This window comes from Alexandromys fortis, unplaced genomic scaffold, assembly GCF_014885135.2.
Source record: "Alexandromys fortis isolate MF-2015 unplaced genomic scaffold, M_Fortis_MF-2015_v1.1 scaffold_130, whole genome shotgun sequence".
In the NCBI taxonomy this organism is placed as follows: Eukaryota; Metazoa; Chordata; class Mammalia; order Rodentia; family Cricetidae; genus Alexandromys; species Alexandromys fortis.
The window spans coordinates 4,983,602-4,992,563 of NW_026068016.1; the positions used below are offsets into that span (position 1 = coordinate 4,983,602).

The 8,962-nt window shown below is 39.6% G+C and overlaps 1 pseudogene; it reads left to right on the top strand.

Annotated features, from left to right (window-relative positions):
- The first annotated feature begins 4,341 nt into the window (after positions 1 to 4,341).
- LOC126513861 (ubiquitin carboxyl-terminal hydrolase 1-like) overlaps positions 4,342 to 8,962 on the top strand; it is a 33,837-nt pseudogene continuing 29,216 nt past the window's right edge.

The window sequence follows — 8,962 nt, forward strand, 5'->3', positions numbered from 1 at the left end:
AGGATTACTGTGTAGTATAGTAGCAAAAGATTTCCAAGCAAGCACTTGATAAGGTTTCTTTCAAAGTTCTTATTTTGAGTTCTGGCCAGAACATCATGAGAAGGTGCACCATTTTAGCAGCTGGTACCCAAAAACCAGTGTTATAGTAGTGCATCATGACATCATCTCAACCAGGTGGAGTTGTTGTTGTGGGGCCCCATCTTTTCTCTGGAAACTTTAAAGATTACTGTAGGAAAATGATCTGTAGGAAAATTGATTGTTAATTGTGGAAAACTTAAACATTATTCATAGAGACATACATTTAATAAAGAATATGATTAGACAAAATAGACACGGAGGAAGTAAGTTTTTTTAAGTCATTTTTCTGCCCCATATCAGATGGCTCCCGATATGAGACAGAAACTCTGAATGTTTCTTTTGACAGTGAGCTTGGCTGTAGAGAAGTACAGAGTCATTTTCCAACCCCAAAGTCAGCTCTATATATTGTGCACATGTTTTTCTCTAGGGGTCTCAGAAAACCACGCTTCACCCTTGGATCTACCTCTTAAAGATGACTGAATAACAAAGCTTCTCCCATCATTTGCTTTTTGTTTTGTTGTAATTAATTCATATATTTTTAGTTTTTTAAAATGGCATCTCACTATCCAGGTTTTATGCTCCCTCTGTAGCTCAAGCTGACATCCAACTCATGATTTTCCTACCGCAACCTCCCAGATTACAGGTTTATGCCATAATGTAAAAGTACATTTTTTTAAGAAAAAAATTAAACTACTTCCAAAGATTAAAAAAAAAAAACAAAGAAGTTTCTTTGACCTATGGAAGGGCAGAATATAGCAAGGTGGGAAATCCAAGCAGAGATAAAGGAAAGAAGGTGGAGTCAAGCAGATGCTATGTAGCTGTCAGAGGAGAAAAACACCAGAACCTTGCTGGTAATCACAGACTTGTGGTGCTACACAGATTAATAGAAATGGGTTAATTTAAGAAGTAAGAACTAGCTAGAAATATACCTGACCCATCGGCCAAACAGAGTTGTAATTAATATAGTTTTTGTGTGATTATTTGTGTCTGAGTGGCTGGAAAATGAAAAGGCACATAGCATCTTGAAGTGCCCAGCCAGGAGCACACTAAGGTTGCCTTCTGAATGGCCAGATAAGAATATTGTTTCCTCTCCAGAACTGCTAAACTAAACTAACCAAATCTGCTACATTGAGCTTCAGTCTATTACAAGCAACTTGTCCACCTCACCACCTACACTTTCAACTCTAAACTGGTTCCACAGATCCTTAGAATCCGAGACCACCTCACCTCAAGCAACATGTCCAGAAGGCATTCTTTCCTAACAGACCTGAGATGGCCAATGCCATCCTTTCCGTCTGAAGATCCTTATGTCCCTTTGCTCTCTCTACCCATTCTCCTCCAAGTCTAGGGCTCGCCATTGTTCTCCCTCCTGTGTTATTCTATGCTTGAAAAATCGGGCTTCTGCTACTGTAGATTTCTCTATAATTACCCTCGTATCTGAAGCAACCAGAAATGTTACTGAGGTGGCTGGGACACGTGTCATAAATATCTAATACCTACCATCAACACAATAATATGAGACAAAGGTATAACAGATACATGGGATGATAAATACCTTTATATGTAAAGATAAATATTATGCACGATACATGCACAGATAATTGTAATAAAAAGTTTAATTAAAAACAAAATTGATCACATTATTTTGGGACTGAAATTTGACTCCTTTAACAGCCATCAATATGATTGGGCACATAATTATCACCAGGGTTCTCAGTATTCTCTTTTCTCTATGGAAAAATTTTAAAGGTTTACTTATGCTATAGGCATTTTGTCTTCAAGCTAGCTGCTCTCTGAGGTAGCAGCTCCCTACATAGGTTAGGGTGTGAATTTGAGATGATTCCAAACACTTACACAGAGCTATACTTTGGTATTTGGTGTTCTCCCAAGACCCCAAAGTGCTAAAGACTTGCTCCATAATGTGGCATGATTGGGAGGTGATAGCTTGTCCTTAAGTTCCTGGGACATGTTCCTCAGAGGACTATGAAACCCCATTCTCTTCCTCTTTCCCTTTGCTCCTAGTGAACGATATAAGCTATTCCCGTCTCATGACTCCCACAGGCATAAGCTGCCTCACCACAGGCCCCAAAGCAGTGGGGCCAATCATGGGTTGAACCTCCCAAACCTGTAAGCCAAAATAAATCTGTTTCCTTTATAATTTAATTTTGTTGATTATTTTGTTACCTTTGTGGGAAGTAGGCTCGTACACATAGTTTGCTGTATAAGTAGTGGGCATTTTACTGTGATAAAAACATGGCCTGTGACCTCCATCCCTGACTGAGTGTTAGCTTGTCAGACTCTCAAGTGAGCATTATTATCAAGGGAAGGTGATGGAGGGATGGGCATGAACCAAGAATGTTTGAAAGCAGAAAAGCTACTAAGAATTTTCTTCACTTACTCAAAATTTTAATTGCAAACAAATTATTAAAGAGTAAAAACAAAAAAAGCATATTAACCTCAAGTACTGGTCTCAAAACAAAAACTCAAGGTGATGACAGGCAGAGCAAGAGCTTTGACAATGCCTTTGAGCTCTTCTGTGAAGCCTTGTTTCCCATCACTGGCATTGCTTTTCAGTGCTGTGGAACTGTGGCTGTCTTAACAGATCTCCACACTGTTGCCAAACTCTTTGTCTCATTCAAAATACTATCTCTAAAAGTAACAACCCAAGTCAGTTAATTTAAAAAGAAAATATTTTTATTTTGGCTCACAGTGTTGGAGGTTCTAATTAAAAATGGACTGATTCCAATGTTTGGGGGTTTTGATGACCACAAACACATCAAGAGGGAGTGTTGAGTAAAACACTTACCTCATGAACGAGAAAACAGCACAAGAGAGGGACAGGACTATACCAGGGTTCCACAATAGCTTCAGGGGTACACCTCCACTGAACCAAGAGCACACCACTGAAGCTCTCTCTCTTGCGAAGATGCTGCCAATTCCCAAAAGCTTTGTTGCCTTAGTTTGTCCTCTATTGCTGTGACTATAGCTACCTCAAAAACAACTTGGGAGGAAAAGGTTTATTTCAGTTTGTAGTTGTGGTCCATCATGAAGAGAAGTCAGACACTTGGAAGCAGGGACTGAAGCAGTGACCACGGAGGAGCACTATGCAATTACTACCTTGGTTTGTTCAGCCTGCTTTTGATACAACCAGAACCCCTTTCCCAGGGGTGGCATCATGTACAGTAGGCTGGGCCCTCCTCCACCAAATGCTTCATTCCTCAGTTGGGGTTTCCTCCTTGTAGATGACCCTTGCTTGTGTCAAGTTGATAAAACAAACAAAAACAAAACAAAACAAAAAAAACCCACATAACTGGCACAGGGAATATTCAATACCCAAGTTGTGTAGCAGTGTCCTCTCCCAGAATGTATGTCTCAAACTTTTATTAGATTTTTATATCCACAGGGGCCTGTTTCTATCATAATTGGGGAACTAGACACCAATGTTTTCTGTTTGTTTGTTTTATCTGTTTTCCAGGTGCCTCAAACTTTTAGGCTCAAGCGATCCTCTTGCTGCAGCCTCCCAAATATCTAGTGATGTGGGAGTGTCATATATCAATCTGTTGATTTCATTGGCTGAGCAATAAAAGAAACTGCTTGGCTGGCCCTCAGCTTAGAACATAGATGGGAGGAGTAAACAGAATAGAATTCTGGGCGGAAGAGGAAGTGAGGTCAGACTCTGCTCTGCTCCCGGAGAGACCAGACAACTCTGCGCTCTGGAGCAGAGACATCATGGACGGAGGCTAGAATCTTCCCGGTAAGCGCACCTTGGGGTGCTTACACACATCATTAGAAATGGGCTAGTCCAGGTGCGAGAATTAGCCTGTAAGGGCTAGAGTTCAGGGGCCAAGCAGTTCTTTAAATGAATACAGTTTGTGTGTTGTTATTTCGGGCATGAGCTAGCCAAGCGGCCGGGGTGTTGGGGACGCAGCCCCGCCGCCGCTCCTATTTCAACAATCTAGGACTATGGTATCAATAATTTTAGAGGAGTGGGGACCCTACGGCTCAGGAGAGCCTTTCTTGGCCGGGCTGCAACTGGGATGTAGTAGGGCCGCTACAGGCAGGACCAAGCGGTGGCCCAGCTCCCGCTCCGCAGACAGTGGGGCTTATCTCTCGCGCCCTCACTCTGCCGCCCCCACTCTGCCAGGCTGGTCTCCCCAGAGGAGGCGCCGCGGACTCGCTCAGGGCCATGACCGGACACAATTGGTGATTACAGCTGCCTTCTAAAAGTTAATTCTCATCAGCTCCTCTCAACTATAAAAGAAAATGCCTGGTGTCATACTTCAGAAAAAGGAAACTAAAAGAGCTTTAGATTTCACTGATTCTCAAGAAAATGAAGAAAATCTTCTGAATATAGAGGATCTGAGATTGACCAGCTTGTTCTGCTGCACAGTCCTCGCCGATAAACTGTGAGAAGAGAGAGAGCTAGTTACCATTTGTGGGACCGAATAATGTCCACAACACTTGCTATCTGAATAGCATTCTTCAGGTGTTAATATTTTTGTCTTGGTTTTAAATCCGGAGTGAAATACTTATTTAATATTATTTCAAGGAAGAAAGAAGCTATGAAGGATGACTCTAATCAAAAAGATAAGGGAAGCTGCAAAGAAGATCCTTTGGCAAGCTTATATGCAGTTTACAGTCCTTAATAATTTCAGTTGAACAACTTCAGGCTAGTTTTCTCTTCAATCCAGAGAAATATACAGATGAACTTGCTACACAGTCAAGGCGACTGCTTACCACACTCAGGGAGCTCAACCCTACGTCTGAAGGTCATCTACAGCATGATGCACAGGAGTGTTCCAGTGTATTCTAAGAAACATTCAAGGAACATGCCAACTAACTCCTGAAAAAAAGATGAAGAGAAAAGTTTGCCTCAATTATCTACAGACAGAAGAAAAATCTCATCAGAAAGAGGAAATGAGAGGAGTCAACAGCACGGATATTGACAGTATGAGGAATCTGGAGGATTTTAAAGAAAAACTCTTAAAGGGAAACTGGAAAAGGAAAAGTGACAGTGAGCCTGGTAACATGAAGAAGAAAGTTAAGTTGTCCAAGGAATCCCAGTCATTGGAAGAGAACCAGAGACAAGCTAGATCAAAAAGAAAAGCTGCTGGCGACACATTAGAGGCTTCTCCTAACATCGTCCCCAAGTGTGTTTCTGAATATGAGAGTGTAAGACCCTCCCAAAAGAATCAAAAGTTAAAATAAATTGGCTAAAATCTACAACTAAGCAACCCAGCATTCTTTCTAAGTTCTGAAGTCTGGGGAAAATAATAACAAACCAACGATCCAAAGGACAATCTAAAGAAAATGAGTCTGATCTTGTTGAGGACCCAGGGAAACATGAAGGTGATTCTACAGCTAATGGTGGTACAGTCGACTCTCCAGGAAGCAGTGGTACACCTGTGGCTGCTAGTGATAGGAAGCCCATAAACAAACGTGCAAAACAAATTGGTTCTGAACTTGTAAAGAAATTATTTCAAGGTCAGCTAGTATTAAGGACTCACTGTTTGGAATATGAAAGCTTAACAGAAAGAGGAGACGATTTCCAGGATATTCGTGTCCTGGAACTATAAGAGGAGCTTTCTAAAGTTGAGGAGAGCTCTGAAATTTCTCCAGAGCCAAAAACAGAAATGAAGACCTTGAGATGGGCAATTTCACAATTTGCTTCAGTGGAAAGAATTGTAGGGGCAGAAATTTCTGTGAAAATTGTCATCATTATACGGAAGCAGAGCGAAGGCTCTTATTTGATAAAATGCCTGAAGTTATCACTATCCATCTGAAGGGCTTTGCTGCCAGTGGCTTGGCGTTTGGTTGCGATGGTGGTGGACTTTGCAGGATCAACACTCCTTTGTTGACACCTCCTAAACTGTCCCTAGAAGAATGGAGCACAAAGCCGACTATTGACAGCTGTGGATTATCTGCTGTTGTGATGCACAGTGGCATGACCACTGGCAGTGGGCACTATACTGCTTCTGTTAAAGTCACTGACCTTAACAGTCTGGAACTGGATAAAGGGAGTTGTGTGAGATAGGTAAGTCAGAGCCACTGAATGAGGAAGCAAGGCACGTGGCTGAAAATTATGAAGATGAAGTATCAGTTAGAGTTGGTGGAAACACCCAACCAAGTAAAATTTTGAACAAAAAAAAAAATGTAGAAGCTGTTGGACTTCTTGGAGGACAAAAGAACAAAGCAGGTTATGAGCCACAGAGCAAAGCAGATTATGAGCCATACAAAAATGTGTCTGATCCTGGTAAGGCTTTAGGGACAGCATTTGCTGAAAACAGAAATTCTGAAACTAATGATACTAATGGGACCCACCAATCTGACAGGAACAAGGAATTCAGTGACCAAACAGGCATTAACGTGAATGGATTTGAGAACAGAATTTCATATGTAGGGCAAAGCTTAAGTATGAGGGGAAGTGGTTGCATTTTGATGATTCTGAAGTAAAAGTTACAGAAGAAAAGGACTTTTAAAATTCTCTTTTCCCTTCTACATCTCCTATAGCTACTCGTTATTTTATGACAAATTATAGTGAGTATATTTTTCTTGTGTATATATTAAACAGATCTGGATAAACATTGGTAAAGTTGATTACACTTAAGAGTCTTTAATTTATCTTTTGAAGCTACTGGATATTGTTTTTCTCTCTAGGCTTTCATATAAATAGTAAGATTTTAAATACTGAAAACCATGTTAATTTTTAGAATCATTTTCCTTAGTAGAGACTAGTGATGCATAAGCTTCTGGGAACAAACTTGTATAGGTACTAAATAATCCAAAATAGAAGGTTGAAAGCAGTTAACACTTTTGGATTTACACAATCTTATGTGTTTTCTTTTTAAAATAAAGTGCTTGTATTCTTCATATTTTGGGGTAATTATCTACTTGATTTTTTTAGGTCTGGCTTTTTCATCTGAGAAACAGAATCTCATTCAGTATACTTAGTTTTATAGTAGTCATGGAGCCGAATCTTTGGGATGTACCAGAGGTATGTAGTCTACATATTCACAATGATGTGTATTTTGTGCCTTCATTAACTTTGGGAAGTGTCTCAGAAAACCTGGCAGTCCCTCTATCTTCATAAGAATTTTAGATGTGTTTATGAAGATGACTCTAGTCAATCTTTTGGGCATGACTATTTTGTATCTCTTCATATTCATTCTGCACAATCTGTATATAGTACATCGACTTAGAGGTGTGACCTTTAACTTTTAAAAAAAACTGGGAGGTCAATAAAATTAAAGCTGTTTAACAAATAATAATAATAATTATAATTTTAGAACATACCCACTAAGTAGCTGAGGCACATTTATCAAGTGAATTCCATTTGAAGCTTGCTCTTATTATTCAGCACCTTTAAAAGCATTGTGGAGAAAACTGAAATGTCTCCACATGACAAAAAAACAAGCATAATTTGTAAAATCATTCTTTGACCATTCCCTTATTTTAACCATATAAAGCAAGCAGTGAAGACATGGTTCAATGGGTAAAGTGCTTGTTTTACAGACATAGGATCTGAGTTCAGATTTCTGACTTTCCATGGGGGTGAGGGAGCAGAGTATTGCAATGCCTGCCAGTAGAGCCAGCATCAGAAGGCAGAGAAAACTGGATTTTGGTGCCTTAGTCTAGACAGCTGATGAGTTGAATGTCCAGTGACAAACCCTGATCAAAAAATAAAGAGTGATAGAGAAAGATACACAAAATTGACCTTCAGTCAACACACATGTATACTCATACAAACATGCATCCACATGTACAAACAACACACACACACACACACACACACACACACACACACGAGACTGCTCTGTCGTTTCCTGGCCACACAGACCTGAATAATCACACAGAAACTGTATTAATTACAACACTATTTGGCCTATTATCTTAGGCTTCTTATTAACTAATACATCATAAATCAACCCATTTCTATTAATCTGTGTATTACCACGAGGCTGTGGCTTATAGGGTCAGGGTCAGTTTCTGTTCTGACGTCTTTCTCCTTTGGTTGCTAGATGGTGCCTCTGACTCTGCCTACTCTCTCTATATGTATCTTCCTGCTTGGTTATATTCTGCCCTGTTGTAGGCCTAAGTAGCTTCTTTATTAACCAATGGTTATAAAACATATTCACAGTATACAGAGAGGAATCCCACATTATCTCCCCTTTTCTGCTTAAATAAAAAGGAAGATTTTTAACTTTAACATAGTAAAATTACAAATAACAAAACAGTTTCAAACAAGAATTATAGTTACAATATTTAGTCTATTTGTATCTGGTAAAATTAAAGAAATATCATCTATTTTATCTTTGTGAGTGTAAAGTTTCATATCTAATTTATCTTTTATCATAACTAAGAAAAACAATAACTATCTGTATTCAACTCTTTAAAGACCCCAGAAGTATATAATATTACCTAAGTAATAAAAATGGGGCACTGATCTGAACAGAGAATTCTCAACAGAAGAAGTTCAAATGGCCAAAAGACACTTAAGGTTACGTTCAACCTCCTTAGCGATCAGGGAAATGCAAATCAAAACAACTTTGAGATATCATCTTACACCTGTCAGAATGGCTAAAATCAAAACCACCAATGATAGCCTTTGCTGGAGAGGTTGTCGAGAAAGGGGTACCCTCATCCATTGCTGGTGGGAATGCAAACTTGTGCAACCACTTTGGAAATCAGTGTTTCGGTTTCTCAGGAAATTTGGGATCAACCTACCCCTGGACCCAGCAATGCCACTCTTGGAAATATACCCAAGAGATGCCCGATCATATGACAAGGGCATTTGTTCAACTATGTTCATAGCAGCATTATTTGTAATAGCCAGAACCTGGAAACAACCTAGATGTCCTTCAATGGAAGAATGGATGAAGAAAGT